At 42.6% G+C, this 26,049-nt stretch overlaps 1 protein-coding gene across 10 annotated transcripts in view; it reads right to left on the reverse strand.

The window, feature by feature from the left end:
• The window catches only part of FAT3 (FAT atypical cadherin 3), a 403,498-nt gene that overhangs the window by 332,181 nt on the left and 45,268 nt on the right, over positions 1-26,049 (reverse strand). For 3 of the 10 annotated variants that reach the window (XM_071432789.1, XM_071432787.1, XM_071432786.1), the window contains exon 1: positions 4,654-5,952. The exons of 1 other annotated variant lie outside the window; for it this stretch is intronic. The gene's annotated coding sequence lies outside the window, so the exon portion shown is untranslated. Of the gene's footprint in view, positions 1-4,217; positions 4,309-4,653; positions 5,992-26,049 lie in introns of those variants that run through there. 6 more of the 10 variants (XM_071432785.1, XM_071432784.1, XM_071432781.1 and 3 more) reach the window with 4 other exon arrangements.

Genomic DNA, 26,049 nt, shown 5'->3' on the forward strand with positions numbered 1-26,049 from the left:
AAAATCTCATAATTTTTTTTTACTTCTGGGGACAGAGAAGGCAGAAGGAAAAAAAAACCAGCTTATTATTAAAACACTATTTTTTTTTTGTGGTGCCGAATTCAAGCCCCTCTGAAAGCTGTGTGAATTTAAACAGCAGTTGAGCCACAAAAAACAACAAATTTTAATTAAGATTTGCAGTTACCTTCAAGACAAGATACCCTGAGAAAACCCAACCATATACAGGCCTATCATACAATCATGTAGTATTATTAGGTCTTATCAAAGTCTGCTGGAATAAAGACCAAGATTCTATTGATCTCTGTGGGTTCCAGTTCTCTCTCCTTTGTAAAATAAGCCTAGATTCTGTTACTCCAGTTTCCACAAGCATCCACACAGGAATAGTCACAAGGCTTCTCACAAGAGGGAAAAACCATCAAGTTGAAGCCATCCATAAAAGGTACTGGATTTATTCCAGATGTGGAACTGTTTTTAATTAATTTGGAAGCATTTGAAGTATTCCCTCATTAAATATGCTTTGCATTTTACACATGGACATAAGAGAGTAAGAAAACCCAAAACTGAAGCCAAAATCATAATGCCTTATTAAAAAGACTCTGACACCACTTTTAGCAAAATTAGGCTCATATGAAGACAAGATTTACAGCACTACCATAACTCACATCAACATCCAAAGCATGCAGTTCCTGCACTGCCCATCCATCCTAAAGCAACCTCACCTTGACCTGGAGCACTCACTGGTTGGGAGCTCTCCTCTCTCCATTCAGCCCTGCACCTCCCTACACAGGACACTTCCCACTATGCCCATCCCCAACACACAGAGCAATCCTTGAAGTTCAAGACACCAGTTCTTGTCACAGCATATGCCACAGCACAGTCAAGAGGGCCACCATGCACAGAGTATCAGCACAACATCAGAAGGCTTCAACCCATACAGAGTAGCACAATACCTCATCAGAAGGCTGCAAGCATCTACTCTACTTGTTCTTTAGCCCAACCTTTTATACCCTGATTGTTCATGCATTGCACCTGTGTGCCCTCTGTTCCCTTTGTGACTGGTCAGTGCACCCCATGTTTCATTACCTCCAATGCTGCTCACCTGCCCTGCACAGCTGTACCCATTGGGGATGAGGCTCAGTGCCCTGGGCACTCCAGGTCTCATTGCTTTCAATGCTGCTCACCTGCCCTGCACAGCTGTACCCATTGGGGATGAGGCTCAGTGCCCTGGGCACTCCAGGTCTCATTGCTTTCTATGCTGCTCACCTGCCCTGCACAGCTGTACCCATTGGGGATGAGGCTCAGTGCCCTGGGCACTCCAGGTCTCATTGCTTTCTATGCTGCTCACCTGCCCTGCACAGCTGTACCCATTGGGGGATGAGGCTGAGTGTACTCCTTGTTTCATTACCTCCAATGCTGCTCACCTGCCCTGCACAGCTGTACCCATTGGGGGATGAGGCTGAGTGTAGTCCTTGTTTCATTACCTCCAATGCTGCTCACCTGCCCTGCACAGCTGTAGCCTCATCCATTGGGGGATGAGGCTGAGTGTACTCCTTGTTTCATTACCTCCAATGCTGTTCACCTGCTTTTCACAGCTGTAGCCCATTGGGGATCAGGCTCGGCCACAGCCCCACTCCCAATTACCAGAAACTGTGGGCCTACAAGTTCTCTACAGAAGGATGAAACAACTTATGGTAAATCTATGTACCAAATCATAATTACTGGTAAAAATCACAGGATATCCTGAGCTGGAAGGGACTCAGAGGGATCAGTGAAGTTCAACTCCTGGCCCTGCACAGGACAGCCCCCCAAGAATATGACCACATGCCTGAGAGTGCTGTCCAAATGCTCCTTGAACTCTGTCAGGCTCGGTGCTGTGACCACATCCCTGGAGATGCTTTTCCAGGGCCCAACCACCCTCTGGGTGAAGAATCTTTTTCTGATGCCCAACCTAAACTCTGCCCAACATAGTTTCATGCCATTCCCTTGTTTCCTGTGGTCACCAGAGAGGAGAGATCAGTGCCTGCCCCTCTGCTTCCTCTCACGAGGATGCTGAAGATGACAAGGAGATCTCCCCTCAATCACCTCTTCTGCAGGCTGGAAGAGAGGGAAGCTGTGCAGAGCAGCAGGTCCACAGGCAGAACTCCAGCTCAGACGAAGCGCGGCACGTTTCTGTCTAAGCCCGTCTCAGGACACCACCCACCACAGCAGCGGGATGCTCCTTGGGAAGAGCACCCGTATCAGCGCGCACTCTACGCCCCAGCGAGCACCGCTGGATGTTGGCGGCACCCAGGGGATGCCGGCTGTGTCCGTGCTCAGTGCGCCCGCGGCCAAGCGGCTCCCGGTGCTCCCCGGCGGTGCCAGGCACCGGGATAAGCGGCTCTCGCCTCCCCTCTAGCGGCTGACCCGCCGCCGCTGCCGGTCCCGCCGGCGCGGCCACGGGCGGCACGGAGCCGTGCGTGTCCTGGGCTGGCACCGCCACTGCCGCCGCCGCCCGCGCTCCGTGCCACGGCCCGACAGCAGCACTGCTGCTGCACGGGGAGAACGCACGGAGCGCAGCCGAGCACAGCTGGGCAGAAGCGCAGCTCTCCTGCTTCCACGGAAGCCCAAGACTTCCAGTTTTGAGAGGAGGTGAGCCGAACTGCCATCCAGTATGAAGAACCACCACTAAGTTCAGAAGAGTTCTGTTTTTAATTGTCACTCTTAGGCATCCAAAAGAATCATGTATTTGGTGGCAACAAAACTCTCCAACTTTTCCTGCCCTAAGACTAAGTTTTATATCAGACAACAATGGTTTTGCCTCCAAGGGTCAAATTTAATTCTAGTGATCACCAAGCAGGTCAGTTTCTCAGGGATCACAATTCTGCCAAGCGCAGATACCAAACTGTGTATGATGTTCTGTTCACAACCAGCACAGAAACATTAACTTCACACTTCTTCACAAGTCACATTTTTTTTTTCCTAAAAAAACCCCCAAGCAGGAACATTCCAGTTTCTTTCCTTTGGTTGCCAGTGCTAAAATATGCTAACAGCATTAAGGCAAGGGACGACTTGAAGAGCTCACAATCTGTATTCAGCATAATTAGCAGATGCCAATTTAACTTATTACTGCTTCTTATACTGCTTTCTATGTTATAAAAAGGATATCAATGAAAACCTGTTATCTAAATGACTATTTTCTCAATGCTGATATAATGCAACAATGATGGGAAAATAAGAGTCACAAAGCATGTGTTAGGAAATACCTAATAACGTTTATAAACAGCCACAGTACAGAAAGAAATTAATGCCTGCAGACAGGACTTTCTCTCTTCCTTCACACTTTGTATTTTTAGACTGTTTTCAAAGTAATTACATATTTGGTGGAATTCCTGGTTATTCAAATAAGCAATGCAACATTCCTGGTAAAGCGACACCACTAAATCAGGTTGCTCAACTGTCTCAGCCACTTATGATTGCAAAGCATGAGAAATGAGCACACTTAAGATATATTTTCCATGCAGAGAACTAACAGCTAAGAAGTAAGAACACAAATAACTGAAAGAAAGCAAAGCAAGCCCTAAAATCAGCCCTTTCCAAAATGCCAAATAATGGGCTATGTCACAGCTAAGGGGACAGTTACAGAGAGCACTTCTGCCTGCCTGCAAAGCAGAAACGCATTAACACATTTTATAAAACAATGCCCTCTTGAACTAAGAGGCTGTTGAAAGATGCATCCAGCACACATGCACAAAAAAGCAGTGTGCACCAAGGTTGTGGATTAAACAGGTTTCTAACACATAAATGACATAATGATCCAGTCCAAGCATCATTCACTGCTAATTTTTCTTGGGGAAGATGCCTTCCTGCATATAATTCTGCATATTACAATGCAGAGCAAAAAAATATTTTAATAAAGTATCTTCTGACTCTCAGGCTAAGTTGAAGAGCCTTGTAAGGCTATGCTTCTCCACAGCTTTAATCGATTTCAGCTATAACTTCATTTGCAATGCCTAACAGACACTGTAAACTTCACCCTTCCCAAGAATTAAGAAGAAAATAACATTTCATACTCCCCCACAAGTAGTGTATGGAAAGCACAAAACAGAACCGCTGCACACATACCCCCCAATTAAACTGGTCTCTGTGGAAACTAATAACTTTCCACAGTATGCACTGTAATCCAAGTAATAATTTTAAACAGGCATAAGCTGCAGTGTGCTGAACTAAGGCATTCTTACCTTGAGAGGGGTGCTTGAAGACATTTAGTTACAGTTAGAGAGGAGAACGTGCACGTTGCCAAGTGTTTGCCATGCACCAGGGCTATGCCTTACTCCACATCTGCGCACACACACACCAACTGGGTGTGTGAGCTCCCCAGGTAGAGAAAGAGCACCAGAAAAGATAAGCAGCAGTGATAATGCCCCAGCTTTATGTCTCAATCAGTAGCAAGCTAAGCTGGAGAAACCATTTGAGATGAAAAGGGAAACAATTCCAAGAAACAAGATCTTTTTTTCTCCTCTGGATGCAAAGAGCTTTGCTTGGGTGACCTATAATACCTTAACACAAAAATCTTCACAACCCACCTCCCTCCTGAGCCACAGAGTTGCACATGTCAAATGACACCACAAAAACAATGCACAAAGACTTAAACAAAAATACTAAAGAACCCCTTACCTTTTAGTCAGAATAAGTGACAGATAACAGTCATGAGAAACTCACTTGGCACAGCTGCTGTACGTATTTCTCTGCAGACTTCTTTTTAGCGGTCCCAAAAGCACTGAACATAAAAAACCTCCAGCCTGCCTGCTTCATTCTTCAGCAACAGAGATACATGCTGTCACGGTAACGCCAAAAAAAAAAAAAAAAAAGGCAAAAGGAACTATAGATCTTAGTTTTTAAAGCCTTTGTGCTTATAGAGAAGAAAAAGAGAGAGTAGGGAAAAGAAGGAACAGAGCAAACACTTTTTCTAAGAGAAATGTGGTCTTAGCTATATAAGTAACCACAGCACAGAGACATTCAGTTTGAATTTCCCTGTTTGCAAGCTCCTTTGGAAAAATAAAAAAAAAATTCGGTCTTTAGGGGGAAAAAATCAAATGCATGGTTGGGGGGAAGGGAGAGGAGGAGGGTACTGCTCCTATGTGACATACATATGGAATGAGCATTAGAACAATGCTGACAGGACAGCTAAGCAACTGCACTCTGGGGCAGCAGTTTTCAAAGCAGAGCTTTTGCAGCTTTGCAGAAAGGAGAGGAAAACAATTCAAATTAAAAAAAAAAAGCCCTCCGCAAATGGGGAGGGGGGAAGAAAAAGCAAAGAAAAATAAAAGAAAGGAGCTGCTAATTCAAGAACAACTACCAGACTTAAAAAAAAAAAAAAGAACAAAAATAGTTGGCTAATTTCTGAAAGGGGGGCGGGTGGGAACCGCCGCGACTGCTTCCCAGCGATGCAAGCAGAAGCCTTGATGTCTAGTGCACTTACATTTTATGCTGCGCACAGTGGGTCCCCTCCTCCCTGCCTGCCTGCCTCCCTCCTCCTCTCCCTCCCTCCCTCCTTCCCTCCGCCCTCCCTGCCTAGGAAGCTCTCTCTCCCAAGGGACAAGAATTCCAGTGGACCCAATTAACACTGTTCTTTGCTGGCTCCTTGATATGATCGATATTAAATAAGAGGACTTTTAGCAGCATTGAAAAATAAAGCAGCCATATAATGTGTGGCTGATGGAGACTGCATTTTTCCTCCTACGTCTCTACTCCCCCAGTCTCGAAACGATCCAACGCAGCAGAAAAAAAAAAAAAAAACTATTTCAAAAGCATGTGCCAGTACCAGTGATCCAAGCTGCATCAGATTTTTGTTAGGAACTTGATGGGAGCCCTTGGCTGCTCATTTCACTAGCTTCGGCAGTACTTTAATAAAGTGGATTTACAAATCAATGGAAGGAATCCAAAGGTTCACAAACAGGCTCTTTCATCAGGTCCGCTGCCTGACCGTACAGGAAGTTTGCTGAAGGGGTCTGGGGACTGTTTCGCCAGCACACTTGTTTTCAATGGACTCCCAACAACACGACTTGTTTGGTTTGGTGAAAGAAAGGCAGTAAGAGGTTCACTGCTTTAAGGGAATGCAGCCTAGTGTGTTTACTGCTTCATTCCTGAAGCACGTGTGGCAAGGCATCCTACAAATTGCAAATTATTTCAATTTGAAGAGGGAAGTTGTTGGGAGGCAGTAACCTTCTTTGGTCCTGTTTTCCCTGATCTATCAATCACAGATTGCCATGTAAAAACAACCTACTACAGGCTCTCTCTATAGAGGAAAAGCAATTATTAGCATTAACTGTTGCAGTTGCAAATTAATACAATACAGTCCACAACTGATAGAGTCTGCCTGCAAGCCATTAATCTAAGAATAAATGGGTGGTTTGCTTAAATCCAGCTGGACTGAAATTCACAGGTTAAGTGGTCCCCTTTCCATATTTCTATTTGTATTTGTAAAAGTCAGTAGAAAGGGAAGAAAGCCATATTTATTTGCTGTGGCCAGTACAATTCCTAGCTGAGAGTATTCATCAGTGAAAACTGCCTACAATTACAGGATTTCAGCACCGGTAGCGGCATTTCCTTTTTTGTTTCTGGGGTGGCCATAACCTTCAAATTAAACCCAAAAAATAGCACTGAGCAATATCCTTGATTGAACAGCGGGGTTGACCACTGATTTGAATCCATCTTGTTAAATTAATGTTAGATTACATTTCCATACAAATAAGATCAATTAAAAATACTCATAAAGCCATGCGATCAAAGGCAGTGAAGAGTTAAATTAATTAACTCAAAAGGCCTCCAATTAAATACTGTTAAGGTTATGATTCTCCCTCTAGCTAACAGAGGGAAAAAACCCAGCAGCAGGACAAATTTCTGTTAGTGACTACAAGAGTAGATCCAAGTATCACACCATTTGTTACCAGTTCTTTACGATGCCAAGTAACATCCTCCATAGTTACATAAACGTGGGGCATGCAGAAATCTCAAGAAGTGGTCAACTATCCCAAGAAATATCACAAATTAAAGATTTATTTACATGGGAAGATCCAAAAGAGTGTAGCTATACTGCTTATTGACATGAAGGCATGTTTCTTGAGCTATGGTAATTCCAGGCTCATGTACTTGCACCTGTATTTGTGGTGAAGATGCTGCACTTCACAAGTATCCTTTAGCTGACATGTTTTTTTTTGAGCAAAGGGAAGGGAAGAAGTAGGATCAGGGAAGAAGTACCCCTGATTAACACAGCACTAATTGTGACTATTTGAAAGAGAGGAAAATAAAAATCCTTCACTGGAAATCACAGGAATTTATGTAGATCATCATGCTTCACAGTTGTTACTGATCCAGCACCACAGCACGGCAAACTGGATTTGAAATGTGATACAGAAATCACTGGTAATACCAATCTGATAGTCAGAGTTGGCAAAATGACATTTCTGTTTCAGTGCCCTACCCTGAATTAGGAGGCAACGCTAATTGGCTAAAGTGTCCCTGAAAGTGGCCTAAACCTTGGACAAAATGCTTCTCTCAGCAAGGGGATCAAATCACTTCGCAATTGCTTTGGGACAACATGAGAGTGAATGAACACATACATGCACTCACCCTGGCAATCAAATTGCTTACACAAAAAAACACTTTAGTAAGGATATAATGCACTGAATCTACACTGGCTATGGACACCCAGTGGGTAGCTGCATTTTGGGATAGGTTGAGGTTTACAGCCCCAGAGGGGCACAGAAGGGCTCTTGGAACCATAAATGATCTATCAGTTGGTCTGTCATCTCAACACTCCCAGGGTCTAAGAATGTCTTTATTATCCTGGTTTTGGAGATGATGATTCGATGACTGAAAGCCTAAATTGCCTCCCCAAGGAGATACACAAAATGCATTGGAGAATAGCAGGAAACTGATTTCAGGCTTTTCAAGTCCCTTACTTGCAAAGACTGTTCTTCTTTCAAACACAACCAACTGAATTTGACATATTTTTAAAGCAAAACTTTGCTCCTTAAAAAAATACCATCACCATTCTAGACTACTCAAGTTTGAATCAAAGCACTATTCATGGTATTAGAGGAACACCTGTGCTTTTAAAAATTCTGCATGTGTATTCACTATCAAGTTTTATTGCAAATAAAAATCCACACTATTTTACTAGAAAATAATTTAAAGATTGTTTGACAGTAAGAATTTCAGTCCCTGTTTGGTAGGACATTTCAAGCCAGTGGGGAATTCAGTGAATGGACACATCTTCTGTCTGAAGAAAAAGGGATAGAGAACATTTCTCAAAATAAGCCAGTATGCCAGGATCAGACCAAGTTATTGGTCAATGTCCTCTTAACTGAATGTCACAGTGAAGGTCCTGGTCCCTGGCTGTCAACAAAAAAAGCCCTTCTGTTGCTGGAGGAAGGGAAAGAGGGATGTGCCGTGGTCCTGACCCAGGCAGAAGGCTTCTAAAAAGAATCTGCCATGCACAGAGATCCTGGTGAGCTGCCTGTGCTGCCTTGTTTGCCCCAGACAGCCTCTGCACACCTCACCTGAAAGGAACAGCCCCTGCAGATCAGCATCACCCCACACAGCCACCACTGCTGCCACCATCAGACATGGGGCCCTGATAATCACACAAACAGCATCCACAGAACAGGACATGTTTAGCCTAGAATTATTTGGAAGAAGAAGCACTGTGCTCAGAATTTGCTTTATTCACTTGAAAGGCAACTCCATGTAAGCTGTAAGGAATACCTAGCAGAAGTCCAAGATGGAAAGATCCAAGAAAAAGAGTTGCTACCAAAAGAGAAAGAAGTCAGTATTACTACCTTAGGGTAGGAACTAATGATTGCTAAGGGGGCAACACTATGTGATACAGAGGAAAAGCTATGAATTTTTTTTCTCTTGTCTCCTTTGGAAACTACGCTGGGAAGTGTGAGCATTTTGGACAACCAAAATGTGCCCTTTTTTTTGGACAGCCACAATCTATCTGGGTACCCCCAAGCATGTATGACTGAAATTGCAAGCATGGAAGATTAACTAAGTAAAGATAAATGGTGTAACAGAATTTCTAACAGCTAATCCACTTTATTACAGGCATCATCAACTCTGTTCATTATATAAACCTCTCAATTCAACTGTTCTCAAAGACTACAGCCTTTGGCACTATTTAAAGTTGCTTACACTTTCTTTCTAATATACTCATTTTGATTTATTAAAAGGGAAATAAATTGGTAGGCTTTTCTCTCTTTATTTGTATCTGCTTTCATAATAGTATAATAGATACTAGAAATTACAAAAGAAGAGAAAACATTTAACACACCTCAGCTTTGTAACATTGATACTCAAAAACAGAAACAAGGTTGAACACGTGGTGATGTGGTCTTTGCTCAAGAATGTAAAAAAATGTCTGCAGATATTTTAAATATTTACCAAATGAAGGGAATGTATATCAGGTTGCAGAGCTCTGGATTAAACACACTTTCAAGAGACAATGATTCATGTTAATGTACATCAGTAGGGTTGGAGGTTTGCTTTGTTCTTTTTAATTTCTAATTACATTTTAGTATCAGAATAAACAGAGAGAACACATAAAGCCAGAAACTAAACCTAAACTAAAACAAAGGAAAAACAACCTTTTAAGGCACTTAACATCAGAGAAGGTTAGTCAGCCAATTACAATTTACAACCAGGCAGTAAACCATGGTGAGGTTCAGCTGACTAATGCTCTGCACCATTATGTAGCAAGTACCAAAGATAAAAGGCCAATTTGCTATTTGAAAATTGGGTTTCAGTAATGTGCAGCTGCCAGTCTGTGGGGCTGGGTGATTACCTCCCCAACAGCATCCACCACAGAGGTCCAACAATCCCAAATGGAGCTGCAGTGCCCACAGCATCCCTCCCATGCCCCAACTCTTCAGAAGGTGTTCATACTTCCCAGCTAGGCACGAGGGGCTCACTGTACTCTATGCCAAATCAACTGTGCTTTGGTGAACTGGGAATTGGGAACTCTTGTTTCCATCCTCATGATGCTAACAAACTCTCTAAAGGCACTTTATTTCAACTGACCAAACAATCTTGACTAGTTCTAATTTTCACATTTTTTAAGCCCTTATTCAGTGGGTCTGAAAAACATACCCTCATGAGAAAGGTCCTACAAAATATGATAGAACACAAACTTAGAAAACAATAGTTATTTCTTACCATTCCCACCAGATATGCTCTCGCTCTGCATGAGCAGGGTGGTAAATGACACTGTACCCAAAATCTGATTGCAGCACAGAGAACCAAAACTAACCTAATTTTAAACAAGACTGAACAGCATTGCTGTTCACAACAGTGAAGCTACAAGTGTCAGCACAGACCACATAAATCTAATCAGGGTCCAAGCAGCTCTGACCACTGACCAACGAAAATGCATCTGTTACTGTGGCTTCATGGCAGACACAACCATTCAGGCAAGCTTGGTTAAAGCAGCTGGCACATTTCTCATGCTTCTGACTGTAGCATTAGAAAGATCTGTAATTTACTGGGGAAGATGGAGCTTCTTCTAGAATGAAGTGAAATGAAAACAAAATTAAAAATAACGTTGGAAGAAATTCATACTACTCAGCTGCAAGTGCTTGGTTGGTACTAAGGCAGCTACAGGTAGTGCAGTACAGCTCCTGGGGCATCTGCCTGCCCCACTGAGTCAGCCTGGGCTGATGCTGCTGCCAGCTTGATGCAGTCCATCTTACCAGGTGTTTAGGGTTCCATGATGTTTGTCTCATCTCTATCCCTATTCCATGCTCACTCTGAACATGAACACAGGACAGAGCTCTTCTCAAACAGTTTTTTTTGTACAACACCTCCAATCGCTTCTCTCAATTCAGACTGAGTTACCACGCTTTGGTTCCTTCTCTGCAGCAAGGAAACCTTCCCCCACTGCTACGGCTTGGCAGCATAGGGACAGAGCTGGCTCAAAAGCAGAGAGAGACTTGTATCTTAACAGAGCCAAAAGAGCCTGCAGTGATGGTTAGGACATAGCAGCCAAAGTCTACCAAAGAAGCACCTATGTGGGACAGTGGGAAGGCAAAATAAGTATGCATAAGAGCCTTACAAGTACCTAAGAAAATTGCTATGTAGTGGTCTGTGATTTCACTGAGAAAATTATATGATAGTATGGCTCCATTGCTAATTTTGGTTACTGATACATCAGGCCTTTCTACAGGATACTGGCATACAACACGGAATATATTTTAAGTGTCACTTTGCTTGAATATATATCTTCAACACATGCTAATAACAGTTCAAATTAAAAACTCTGCCACATCACAGATGCTCACATCTATTACCTTCAAAGACAGAAAGTAACTGCTAAGCATCATTCCTCAGAAATGGAGAGAGAATGTGGGAAAAGAGATGGATAAATTTGGCAAGAGATTGCAAACGCCTAGGATATCTGCCTCCCGCTCACTGCAAGCTTGCATCCTCTACTCCTTCTCCAGTTTTATTTTAGCAGCAAGTTTTCTAAGTACCTTTTGCAAGCCAGCTCAAGAGAACTCAAAGTGTGTTGGCACATCCCACCACCACCACCCTGTCACTGTGGTCAAGCAGTCAAAACCTTCATCAGCATATTTTCAGGATATGCGTTGCATCAGAGTAGTCAAAACCACTCCTTGTTATAAGTGGACACCTCCTCTGAGAGTCTCCTGGGAAGGTTCTGGAAAGATAAAACTTGTGGGGGATCTGCAGGCACACCAGGATGGGGTGTTTATTGAGCTCACCCTCCCATTTGATGGACATCCCTGAAGGTCAAGCTGGAGCTCAAGCATGTTAGTTCCAGAGTAATAGGTAAGAAGAAAATTTTTTCCTCTCATGGTTCTCCTTTGGTTTGGTAATGCTCTTCTCTCCAAAGCTCTTCCCCACTCCCTTCTCCTCTTCTCCTACCCACCCTCCCCCCAGAAATGCCTCATATTTCTATGGTTTGCCTATATAGGTCTCAGTTACCATTTAGAGAGGAATAAAAAGAAAATAGAGATATCACTCTGAAAAAACATCTATTTCTAACAGGCTTCCAGCACAGCCAGATTGATGTCCCCATTATTAAGAGAGGTTGCATTAGTGCAATTGTCTTACAATTTTGACAGTTTCGGTCATTCTCAGAACAAATGTTCTAGAAGTTCTGCCCTATTTCCTAAATGTCATCAAGTCACAATTTCCCTCCGTTTTGGGGAGATCTTCTGAAGCGAAGTGCATGGGTCTTTAAAGTACCTGGTGCTCAGGACTACTTCTTCAAAGGATACAAGTCTGGTTGCTATGGTTGCTGAAGGTTAAAACTCTCAGGGCTGATGCCTTTAGCAATCCCAAGCACCAGTTGTGGGAATGAGTCCTGAAGGTTGTGGATACTCTACAGAAGCCGTTTCAGGGCTAGAGGTCTTGGCAGAGGGAGCTGGAAGTGAGCAGATAAAAAAAATGCAGCACCCTGTAAGAAAAAGGCAGCTGGGATGGTCTAACCTTGGTGGATTGGTAGAAGAGAGAATACTCCAGTAAAAAGATAAAATAATAAAGGTTCAAGTCTCCCCTTTCAATTTAGTTTCAATGTACATGACTCCAAGTCTGGCACAGTAATAGGCATGTATCAGCCCTCTGGTAATTCTGGGACATTCATCAACATGGGCTTCAAATCCCAAAGGCAGGGAGGATGGTAACTCAGCAGGTACAGTCTACTTTTCAAGGCAAACCTCAGCCAGACTCAGGAGGACCTCCAAACTCTTGGTTTACTGTCTCCAGCAAAGATGAAAAAACAAAGCCCAGAATAATCCACTTTCCTTAGATTCTACAGTATTGTCATGAGAAGAAAATTCACAGCTTCATCCATTTTCATAGCCTGTCTTCAAGTCCCTAAACCAACGCAAGGAAGAGGGGAGAGGAGCAAGGGTGAATAAATTTACATTGCCCTGGTTGCCACTTTCCTAACTCATTTTGAACTCATCCTTCCTCAACAAGTAGAAAGGTCAGGAGCAGTGCTGGACATCCAGGCCAAGAGACTCAATGAGAAGAAGGCAGAGATGCACCATCTCCACCATGTGTGCTGTGATTCAATTGGGCTTGGGCTCAATGACCTCCACTCCAAAACTCAGGCTGGGGTCTTTAGCTTATATACTGTTATTACAGTCCAAACCAGGACTTCACAGCTCCTTAACTTCTGGTATTTTACACAGAATAAAAATGTCAGAGTAAAGGACATTCATGTCACTTGCACTGAGGAATCTCCCACTCCATCTGAAGGTGGGAAACCAAGTGAAAATGTGACAAAAGTCAGAACTGCAGCCCAGAATATATAGCACTATTAAAAAAATGATGGCAGAAGAAGAAAAATGGGAAAAAATACAGCATATCCTTTGAGGTTCAGGTTGTGACAAACAATGGAGACAACAGGTCAGGGTTCACCACATAGAAAGCACAGACTTCAGTTTAATTGTTACTAAGCTACATGGTACATGAATAATAGGGTTTATGGATGTTCCTGGCAGACACAGAGGGAAACCCATCCTCTTGGGGCAGCTAAGTGCTTGACTTCTGTGTATTTTTATGTGTTTGTCAAACACTTAGACACTATAGGCACTTAGAATCCTTTAAATAAATAAAATGCGTTGTGCTACTTCAGTGCAAAAAGCCACTGTATCGCTGCATGTTAACTACTTTCAATGGAAATTATAACAGGGTATGGGCCTAAGTGCAGCCAAAAGAAAAGACTAATAAAAATAAGGTAGCAAGGAGAGAAGGGAGGAAATGTAAGGCTGGCAGAATATCAGCCTAAAAAAAAAATCAGAGCAGTAGACCTGAGAATAGCTCAGATCATAAGACAAGGAGGGAGAGAAGGCATCTCCTGTTTTACTGCGATTGGACCAGCTTACATTTCATTAGAGGGAATCCAGGATAGGCAATTGTGTAATCAAGAGCCAGACAGCTTTACTCATTTATAATTAATTCAGAGTACTTTGAAAGTGAGCTCAGAAAATAGCCAAGTGCTTCCCTTTAAGGAAAACTCTTGTAATGTTTCTGCAGGGCACCGCAAGCAAAGCATAAGTTGTTCAGCTGAAGACAAAAGGTTTTCTCCTGACATAAATGAATAAAGAGTTACCACAGGCAGTGAAGCAGAGAACATGGCCCATCTTGAAGGAAGGCTTTCATCCAAGCACTGTATTTTTACAGCAAGAAACACCATTCTGGACTGTTTTACACCATTTTAAGGGTCAAGAGAAGTCTCAATACATTATGGCCTGAGATGCAAACTATTCAGTCTTCTATTTACTGTACACAGACAACTGTTCCTTAGAAGCAAGCACAACTTTTGGCTCCAAAACCACAACCAGCACTTCCACCTACCCACAGCACTTTCAGAAGAGTGGGCCTTAAACCCCAGCAGGATTGCACTGCCCCCCATAGAGCCCATCTTCCACAGCCACCACGCTGCGAACTGTGCTGACAGTGGAGCCCTGCACGCTGGCACTGCCTGTTTTGTTCAGATCCTCAGGTATTAATTAGCTGTCCTGTGCCCACACAAATAATTCACAAAGTTAAATGCCGCCTTCCGTATCGTGTAGTTACTAATTTATCCACACTTAGCCTCTCATCTGTAATTCACATTGACATTAATGAAGAGACAAATATGTGCGTAACAGAAGAGGCAGTCCAAAATAAATGAGAAAAAAATGTGGTCACCAGAAACCAATTATACATTCAAAACTGTATTGTGGAAATCACCAGAGTGTTGAAATCAAGTGAGAAGGAAAACGTACCAAAACCACACACTTGGACTGGGGGAAGAAGGGGGGGCAGGGATGAAGTTGCTAGCACATACAATCAGTCTCAGCCTCATGGAAAAGAATATAAATATTTAGACATGAACAGACCTCTTAAAATACAGTTGCAGAGTCTGCTGGCACATGGACAAACATACAATAAGCCCACCAATGTGGAGACACAAATCAGGTAAATCAGACATGAAATTGGCAGGCAACATGTGCAAGATGAATTTTGTAGAGGCAAAAATGTGTTCACCACCAAATACAAAGATGATTTTTCCAAGACAATCTGAATCTGCACTTGTAAGAGAAATAAATATTAAATATTTAAGGCTGTGCACCTAAATGCTATAAACTGAAGCACATGGTGGTGGCTTTTTCCTCCATCAGCACTCTTCTTGCTACAACAAGAAATGAAGGATTTAAAGAGAAATACTTGAACAGTCTTGCTAGTTGGAAAGCTGAACAACTTCAGAGATGGCCCTGAAAGAGTTAACTCCTTTAGAGCTCAGATATTCTCCTTCCCATGTCTCATGGTAAGTATTAGAAGATTTATGTGCAATGAATTTCCAATTACTGATCTGCACCAGCTGGGCTGTCAATCAGCCTGCCTATACAGCACACATCTTCACCTCACCATGTTACCCTTGCATGTAGAAGCACACACAAAAGCACATAATTCCTGTATTCCTACCAACTGGAATAGGTGAAATGTTGCTTTGGACTTTCCTTGCTACTCCAGTCTAAGACAGGCATTATCTTCTCACCATGGTGTCCAGGAGAACAATTCCAGTAATGACTTTGAAACATCAAAGAGTATTTCAAAAGTGGAGTGACATTTCCTCCAAGGGTATTCCCATTAGCAGTCCTTTGCAGGGAATGCAGGTTATGAGGGAAATCTGGGAGGGATGCCCTAGGATCAGGACACAAAATTCTCCTATACTGTTATATGAGGTCCAGATACAAAGATTAAAGAAAAGAAAAAACTCACTACCCCATGCAAGTCTTTAATTATGATTTTGATAAAAAAGTACAAAGTTGCCATGCAACCAGATATATACTAACTTCAGGATCTCTGAAAAAGCTCATCAGATTTCACTTAAAAGGTATTATCTCCCAATAAATACTGGATTCCTTCAGGGGTGTGTCAGAGTTTTAGCTCAGTATACATGAAAAGTTCATGAAAACGGGTGTCCTACTCAAGGTCAGAAACAAACCCATTTTAATTGATTATCATTTATTTCTTTAATACCTGGAGTTGCTCTTAGAACCACCACACATTCTTTATTTAACTTCTCAGCCACATGACTAAGAGAAATGCTTGAGTCAATAAACCTTTGCAGAACAACAGTAAGCAATATAACCAGTGATTAAATCTTGGTTTTGATGTAGAATTCAGCCCGAAGAAACATAATTAAAAAAAAAAAGAAACCTAACCACAAAGCTCAGAAAAAACATTTTCCTCTCCTGTTTTCTAAGATTTCACTAAGCCATATCCCTGAAATAAAAAAACCCAAAACATCATAGACATGGCATCATCCTTGAGACTTTGCCTGTTACAACATGATATTACCCCAGGCTGTTGTTTTTGCACCTGCATTTCACTTCCTAACCTGGGTTACAGGGAACATGATTCCTGAAATGTTAATAAGCAGCTATGTAAACAGCAAATCCTCACTATGTATCAGAGAGAATGTGCTTTACTGCAAAGGTTGAGCATCCTGCAAAGGGCAGGACTTTGAGACAAGGAGCCAGATCCTTTAGCAGGACCCGTAAGTTTTTTGTGCCCATAGAGGCCTTACCAGAGCATTCTGGAAATTTTCATCCAGGCTGGGCTGCCTACAAATAGAGCTGCAGCTCCCTGGGGCTGTGTGCTTGTGTGCTGCTGGTGTGCTCCGAGTTGCTAAGGAGATGGCAGAGCGAAGGCACAAACCGCGTGGGGAAACCGAGAGGAAAGCAGCACCGCTGCGGGGTCTGGCTGGGAGCCAGGGAGGGATCCTCCTGCGGCTATCCTCTGGATCAGAAGGGAAAAAAAAAAAAAAAGAGAAAAAAAAACGAATGGAGCTTCCCTCTCAGCCTGACACAGGCCAGATGCTGGGAACACCGGGGCAGGCATTCCCATCAACAGACTCCTGAATAATTATAACAAACCAACCTTCTGGGCTCTCGCAGCATCCCTGTTTCCTGAATTCCGACCTGAGTTCTTTAAAACAGAGGAAAGTAATTATAGCTTATATTACAAAGCTCCAACTAAAGGAAATGGAATTTTTGAATCCTTTTATTATTTTGCATGCAGACCAGTAAACAAGACAGATAGGCCAAAAGTCAAGCTTTGAATTGTAGCTGTGCAACAAACTACCTAAAGAAACTGAGACGAGCATGACTTTGCAGTCAGAGTTTTCAGATCTGAGCCAATTCATTTATCTTTGACTAGAGGATGCCTGACTGGACATGGAGTCTGACTCAAGACAATGAAGGAAAACAAGGGTTGTCCTGATTTAAGATTGGATGCAGATACTACTGTCCATTTTAGCTGGTGAAATTAGATTCTGAAACAGGAGATGACTTAAATCACTGTGATGGTAGCAACCATCAGCAAGACTGAGTGCACACACTGACAAGAGAAGGTTTTGCATTTTCAGCATGAATGGAATTACAATTTTACAGGCATGTATCAGGCTTACTTGACTCTTATGCAGAAGCTACTTTACAAGTCCTTCTAGTACTTGTAAAGTTGGAAAAAAAAAGTTGGTGGACTGGAAAACTGCTTGAAGATAACTACAAGAAAAATGTAGAAGTGATTCCTAAGAACAAAACCCTTAGGAAAACAAAAATGACAAAGAAAGGTGTAGGAAGTCCTCAAAAGAAACAGGCAGATAGAAAAAGAGGCAAGGTTGTTTCTGCAAATGCAGCAGAAATGCTTTGTGGTGTTAGCTGTAGTTTCTCACAAGATCACTCGGTTGGGACAGAAAATTAAATGCTTTTGTTTCCCAAGACTCATCCACGGCTAGAATGATAGATACATCTTAGCAGAACAAAGGCAGTCTCTCTTGCCAACAGTATAAGCTCACCTCTCACTGGAAAATACAAAGACCTAGCAGGAAAGGTGTATTTTTCTTTGTGGTCACCGCTGTTTCAAGCCATGGAAGTATCAAAGTGTGTCTGACAGTTTCTCAGTATTAGGTGAAAGAGAAAACTGATTTCTTTTTTTTCCCTGAGACAGCAGTGAAACCACTAAGAATTCTTGAAATAAAAAGCACGTAGAGCACGACTGATGTGAACTCTTACTGTCTTCCATTTTTCACAGATGCTAATGCTAACAGTAACTTGCTAGCAACAAATTGATGGAAAGAGAATGAACGGATGATCACGGCTTATTTCCCAGTGTACATATTTCTTAATATAGATAAGTGTATGATAGATCTGCCACCATCTGATCTTGATTGTTGTAAAACCAGTCATTCTGCCTTCATCTGCCAAAAGAGTCTGAGAATTACTGGGGATATTTTTGGCAGCCTTAAGAACACAGAAGCAGTAAGGCATATTCCCAGAGGACAGCTGAAAGTTTCTTAATAATTTCTATCTATTAAATGCCACTTTTGCACATTACTTGAGGATTGTCCAGTGCAATTTTAAGTTAATTAAGGAAGAGGAAAGTGGGAAAAAAGCTTCAGATCTTACTGTGTTACTGCCTTTCTTTTTTCCCCACAGAAGTTTCATTTTTTATTACGCTCTTAAAAAATCAGAAATCTGATCTTGTATCTAATAAATTTTATGACATAATACATCCACTGAAGAGGCAACTTATAATAAAGATCTTATAAAATATTATTTGCTCATAAATATAACCCTTAATGGGGTGGTGGGGGATCAAGAACCCTCTCACATATAAAAATGGGTGTGTGGGGAGGAGGCAGGCAGAAAGTGGTGAGAGTTCTTATTCAATGATATACACTAGTTTTTGAAGACCTAACTTTCCATTTTGATTTCTGGAAAGAAAATATTTCTCCCCTGATTTAGCCACATTCCCTATGAAAAAAATAATTCTAATTTTTTCAGGAAATTACAATGATGAATGAGCCAATATAATTTAACAAAAGGCTGAATACAAATTATTTACATGAGGAATATTACTATGGCCAAGACACAATGGGAACAAATTGAAATACAGGAAACTCTTTTTAAAGGTAAGAGAAAACCACAAAATCACTTTTCCACCATGAGGGTGGTCAGGCACCGGTACAGGTTACCCAGAGAGATTATGAAATCTCCCTCCATGCAAATGCTCATGGCTGTGAGCAATCTGCTCTCGCTCACCCTGCTCTGAGCAGAGACTCGGACTAGACAGCCTGCAGAGGTGCCTCCTCACCTCAGTCAGTCTGTGATTCTTTGGCTATTAAGAACAAAGATCCAAACTGACCAATTGTGTTAAGGATGAATATAAAATTTAATCTAATATCAGCTATACAAATAAAGAATTTAATTTTGGAAACTTAAGCCATAAAACTGGTAATAAAGTGCCTCTTAAATGAACAGAAGTCATAAGTAACCATATTTCACATTTGCTACCCCACACAAGAGTGTATAAAAAAGAAAAATATCATTTCTCTTTACATACCTTATACTTCCAACACTTTAAATACTGTGCCAAGAAATTCTCCATTTTCCAATTAAAGGAACAGTTTTGCAATAGGGATTCTGGATTTATCTCTGCACATTGCTATAACAGTGTTGATGGCTATGACCTCTTTTCCTGTCAATCTTTATTTCCATATGCTATCTGATTGACTGTCACATTTCCTGTATTTCCCTTTATATTCTCTCCATTTCCTAAGCTTTAAACTCATGTAAAGTTATTCAAAACCAAAACCACGAGAAAGCCAACAAACCACGCAGCCCTTTGCAAGTGTATGAGAGCTAGTAAAGAAATGCATTTCACATCACTAAATGATGCTCTGTCCAGCACTCACTGTGTAATTCTTCAGTTATTACTTCTCCATCACTGCCAAAGTTGGAATTAAGTGGCATTAGCAGTTTTGCCATCAATGCCACACACTCAGCACAGGTAGATTCACAGCTCTCTCAGGCAGGTGCAAGAGGGACAGAAAAAAGCTGCAGGAGCTCAACCTCTGCTATGAGCAGAGGGCTGGGGCATGGACAGGCAACCAGACTTTGAAAAGCTAAGCTGAACAGCAACAGCTGAACAAGCAATATCTAGGGGCACACAAATCTGGAAGATAAGAGCGAGCACAGCAAACACAATGGCGCAAGTCACTAGAGTGCAGTGTTAGCGAAGGCAAGTATTTAAGGGCCAGCAAATTAAATTCATAATCATCTGAATTCAGGTATTTCTAGGCTGCCAGACAAAGAAACTTTTCAGTCTTCCTTTAGAACACAGATGTTAGAAATAATAAAAAATGGTGAGTGGGGGTGGGGAAGTGTCCGGTTAAAATATACTCAAGATAGTGACATCCTCACATACACTGTAGAAACTCTCAACTCTCACTGTGCTAGTTTACTCTGCACATTTCTCTCAGCCAGGCTTCTGGGAGAGGAGGGAACTGTGGGCAATACAACTTACAGGTTTGTGTGCATTAGCACTGTTAAAACATCCAAGCTGATGAGATTTAAACGGTTTATTTCTCTGCTGAAGCAAAACCTTTCACTGGGTCAAAACGGAATAAAATTTGCATAAATGTGTGGATTCATACAAGCCTATTTGATAAAAAGGCTACACTGACAGCCTGGTCTCCTTCTGAGCATTCACTGCCATCTCTCCAGAGGTTCAAGTTCCCTCTGCTGCCCTGATAAAGAGGCAGGGGAAAAATAGGAGCAGCAAATACCACTTGGCTGAAAATCAGCTCACAAAGCTTTCATAGCTTATTGCTGTGAGTGCAAAGAGTTAAATTCCACAAGGCGTGCCCTGATCTCACACATCAGTGAAAAAACAGCAGCAGCTCTACCCAAAGCAATGCTGCAAAATAAACACGAGGCTGAATCAGACCCATAAGCTCTTAAAGAGAACAGGGAGCTAGATATAGATATGAATTTCCCAAGGTGAACCATTTTTGTACTAATGCAACCTCCAGACATTATTTTTCAACCTTCTTCAAGAGTTAGGTTTGATTTCAGGCTAACAACAACCAGTTGGAACAGCCATATGAAGTAAAGCTAAAGAGTACTTAGAAGAGGTGAGAGAATGCACCTGAAACAAACATTTGGTCAAACCTTGGGGCTGAAAAATAAAACTGAGGTCAGTACAGTGGAATCAACTTCAGTTACACTCTTAATGATAACAATGAATTATCCACTTACCACCTGAAGTTGATACAAGCTAAGAAATTAAATGATGAAACCTTAGAGGTGCACCTTTCCCTATCTAGGCTGGGGAAAGGGTACAGGGGATGGGGGGAAGTGCTGCATTTAAGTTACATATTTAAGCTACAAATAAAACTCTTAAAATTTCTCACAGTATTAACACTGCCCCCCTGCAGTCCCCACAGGGTTAAAGTTGGAGAGCTCAATCCTGCTTCTCAGATTGGAGCTTTCTACCACTGCGACCAGCTGTTAGAGCTTAGGCATTCCATCAGGAATGCAGTGACACAGCAAAGGTCTGAATGCCCACATAAAAATGCACACATACATTTGTGACTCCTTGTAAGCTGAAAGCTGACCAAAAAATTATGCCCATGACTAATAAGTCCCATCATGCCTTTTAAGCCACTTTAGTATAAACTGATTTGAGAATGCAACATTCAAAAACAATAGCTTTTACTTAGCATACCTTTCTGTTTATGTCAAAGGGGGCAATTTATGCTTTTTATTTTGTTGAAAGTATCGAAGATACTCAACTGTGATAGAGACACAACCACTTGCAAATCAGATCCTGTTCTGAATCTTAGAAATACAACTCATTTTGTTTCCTGCATTGCTCTAAGGAGTCAGAAACAAGTCAGAAGTCAATCACTGGCGCGAGCTGTGGCACATTTCTCTCTCTGTGAGCCAGGGGCATGAGGCATGGCTCAGCCAGCCGGCTCTGTGAAGTGAGTCAATCTCCAGGCACAAGTCCTGTGCTGCAGCTTCTTCATCCACAGGTGAGGGAAAGGTGTGACACAAAAGCAAGAGAACAGAACTGGCGGGGGATGGAAACGTGAATGAAGATTAGAATCAGGGAATTAATGTCAAGCAAGAGGCAAATTTCCCTTTTTTCCTCTGTTTTCTTTATTTTTACTTTCAAAACACTACCAAGAGAAGGAAGGAGAAAAAGTTAGTGAGCGTGACAGCATCGCTGGAAGACTCAGACTAGGAAACTGGCAGCTCAGATGTGCCAGGGCATGGCCCTGGCAGGGACACAGCAGTGGGTTGTGGTCCCAGCCACTGGCCATGCAGGAACACCATATAGGAGCTGACAGGGTTTCCTCGCAGAGCTGGGCTAGGCTACTCCACAAATGACAAATAAAATCGGGTTTAGAAAGTGAAAAGTGGGTCATAGCTACAGAGGGGAGGATGAGCCCAATGCAAGGGCTGTGTGCAGTGGGTGATGGAGAAGCAATCAGCAGGGACCTCAAGGCCTATATTAGTGGTGCTATTATGCAAATGTGTCAGCACCCATCAGCCTGTCAGTCTGGTAGCAGTGAGCTGCCCCAGGCAAATGCCATTAAATGCCCCTTCTCTAGTCTCCATGTCCTAATCTTGCTTTACCCAACAAAGGCCATGGCTCTCCTCTCCCAGCACTGTCATTCCCATCCTGCCTGCCCTGTGCTGCCCTAGACCTCTCTGCACCAGCACTCCAGCCAATCTACTCCTTCCACGAGGGCTCATTTTCAATCCCACATCCCCACGCATCCCTGGCACTGGGCAGAGGGGTGGCCTGGGGCAGAGGACACTCAGTGCCAATCATTTCCCCACTGGGGTTTGCCTCTTGCAAAGCCAAAGCACAGGGGGGCTGGCAAGCATAAATCTGAACCCTTTATCTTAAGCACTCCATTTTCCCCCCACAAGGCTGAAGTCCCCAGAAGCATGTGGGAAAAGGAAAAGGGCAGAACCAAGCTTCTGCAAGAAGCACACAGGCATCCATCTCCCTCCTCCCACCACTGGGAAGGACACAAGCACGGAGGTTGAGCACAACAGCCTTGGCCACACTCTTCCCGTCCTCCCCTCAGTTATCGTTATAATCTCCACAGGAAAAAAATCTGGACTTTTTAAACAGTGCTTAAATGATTCTCTCCCCCAAAGAATTAAATTACCATTTATAGCCCGTTCTCCTTATTAAAAATTTATCAATTTATTCATCACTTCTAGGACTGAAACCTTTCATTTGTTTTACAATGAAGAAACCTTTGATCTGCAATTCTCCAAGGCTACCATTTTTTATTCTTTAGTTCTTCTCATTAAAAATAAAACACCTCTATTCTCCAAAATGCCTTGATGGTACTCTCAAAATACCTATTTTAACAACGAGAAACGTTTTTTATCCTTGGCCAGTGATAGGCGCTTTGGAAGTTTATGTGGGGTTTTAGGGGATGGTTTTTTCATCCTAACAGCACATACTAGGAAAAAAAAAAAATAAGAAAGAAAGAAGGAAGAGGGTTTACATTCATGATCACCTTCTCTCAAAGACACAGAAGTAAATAGCTAAAACAAGAGTTTCACAATACTTCTTCATCTGGCATGCTGCTTTAGGCTAACGTGAAATGAGTTTGCCCTGAGCCTCTGCAGCACACCTGAGCCCTGCCAGCCTGTCTCCGAGGGGCAAGTCTTAAATGGAGCCTAAGCCAGAGTATGCATTAAGACTCAGAAGCACAAGCTGCAGAAGAACATTTGGAAACCCTATTTTAGCATTTTTTACCCCTTGTTCATCCTGTTTTCCACAGCTGGACACACAGAGACCCCTTTCAGCAAAACAATCATTAGCAGTTGGGTGTGACTAGGACTACAGAAAGCAGATTTACCCCTACCCAAGCTGCTAAATATGTGTTTCACATCAGTGGCTCTCGGGATGCTCCCACCAGGAGCAGGACAAAATGTCAAAGTGGATTTGCCTTCCTGCATTCCTGCTGCAACTCACATCTTACCTACTGCAAGGACCACACACATTGCACTGGTTTACTGCATAAGATCTTCTTCATTAGAGTTATTAAAGGCAAAAAGGTTACACACTACTGATCAGTAGAACAGGGCCAAGGAGCTTCCACCCAGCTTCAAGTTGTGTGGCACAGCCTGGCCGTATCCATAACATAAAACCTTGGTATCATATAGGACACAGCTACTACTTGGCTGTTGAGCTTCAGATCAGAAACCTGAAATGACCCAAGTTTTATCTCTGTTGGTTGGCAGAGGCTTCTTCCCATGCTGGAGAAGGCTGCAGAGAGCCCCAGGGTGCAAAGTCATGAGCAGGGAACTGGGCCCAATTCCATGCCATAGAGCCTTTGGTGAATGGCCCAATGCCATGCCATAGAGCCTTTGGTGAATGGCCCATGGGATGCAGGACAGACCTGGCTGCTGTGGGTCAGGCAGTCAGCTAACACATCTTTGAGCTTCTCCCTCCATGGGTGGGGTCCTGCAATAAGGGTTTCACTTTGAGCTATTCCCTGTAACAGGAGCATCTCATGGAATCATGCTGGTCCACTACACACAGTTCTGCTCCATGCCTCAGTGCAACACAGACTGCACCAAAAGTTGAGATATAGCATTTTTCAATAGACCTAATCAAGAATTTTCCTTTAAAAGCACCTTTTCAGGAAAAAATGGATTTTTATCCCAAACACACGTTTTCCTACATTCATTCGCCAGAGAAACTCTGACGCCTGTCAGGAAGAGGAGTGCTTGAAAAGCAAAATGTGCTGCTTGCAGTTTGGTTTTTAACATAGAAGCATTTTCTGTACAATTAAATGCTGCTTTCCACACACCTCTGTCACAGACAGCTGAAGAACAAGCTAAAACTCCTAAGAGAACTCCTAACAGACTCCTAACCCATTCTAAACGTGAGCTCAGCCTGGATGAAATGCAGGATCAAACTCGGAGTCGTCTTCTGAGGTCAAGAAAAATAAAAACCTAAACCACCCAATTGCCAACACTTGTCTTCAGCAACACCAAAGCAGAACAACCTACTAACTTGGTAGAGAAACAGTAATATACTCCACTACTGAAGCAGAGCATATCAGAGGATCAAAAACCACTTAGTGTCCAAGCCTCTGTTTAGTGCAATGTAAGCTCTCCAGCTGCTGGAGGGAGAAAAGAGCCATCTTTTGCCAGCAGACACATTTTTTCAGAGCCCCACTTATAAGTACAGGAAACTGCCAAATATACCTGTGCTCCCTCCTCCTCATCCCAACAGTTGTAGGGATGAGGAGGGAGCACAGGAGGAGCAGAGCCAGCAAGAAGCACAGAAATCTGGAAAACTACTCCATAAAATAGCACGTGGCTGGCTAAGTGCAGTTAATTACACTTTTGTCACCAAATACAAGATGGACCAAAAATATTAGTCTTGAAAATCACTTGCATATGCCAGAATATTTCCACTTTGCATAAGTGGATTCCATTCAAATATTGTGAAAATGAATTCATCCCCAAAAAACATGACAGGCCTAACTGCATGTCACCAGATGTCACCCAGGCTATGATGAAGCCACTTGAGTATGCTCTTCACCAGCATTGCCTAAGAGCCCTGAATGTCTGATGAGCCCCAGGAACATGGGTTTGCCAAGCACTTGTCAATCTCCAGTGCATGTTACTCCCCTCCAGTAATCCAATGCCAGCATCTTGTTCCTGTGTATGGGAAAGCTTGCTCAGCATGTTCAAATTGCTGCAATTCTGACAGTCTAATCATTTGGAGAAATGCTGCCATATTAACAGATAACAGCTTGCCCTCTCTGAAAACAGGAGGCTCCTACTCTGCATCATTTGTTTCAAGGAAGATGATGGATGAAGGAATCTCACCTCCTGTTCCCCCTGGATAATTGGTGGGATAACAGTATCTATACTTACTGCCCACCAGCCCCAAAGCAGTACTCAAATATATGCTGGAGGGCTAGTATTTAGATGAAATAACACACAATCAGAGAAGAGCCATTATTTGTGTTTTGCAGAGTGCTTCACAAAGACAGAAAAGAACTTTATGTGACAAAAGAAACGTGTGGACTGAGATGGAAAACTGAATTAATCCCACCCAGATGTAGTCCAAGTAACCATAATATTACTGAATTAGGGCTCTGTTAAAAATGAGTGGGGATCGGAGGTTCCCAAAGTGTGGTTGCAGCTGACCTTTGCT

The sequence above is a fragment of the Agelaius tricolor genome, unplaced genomic scaffold (assembly GCF_023055355.1).
Source record: "Agelaius tricolor isolate 1412-34295 unplaced genomic scaffold, bAgeTri1.0.p SCAF_9, whole genome shotgun sequence".
In the NCBI taxonomy this organism is placed as follows: Eukaryota; Metazoa; Chordata; class Aves; order Passeriformes; family Icteridae; genus Agelaius; species Agelaius tricolor.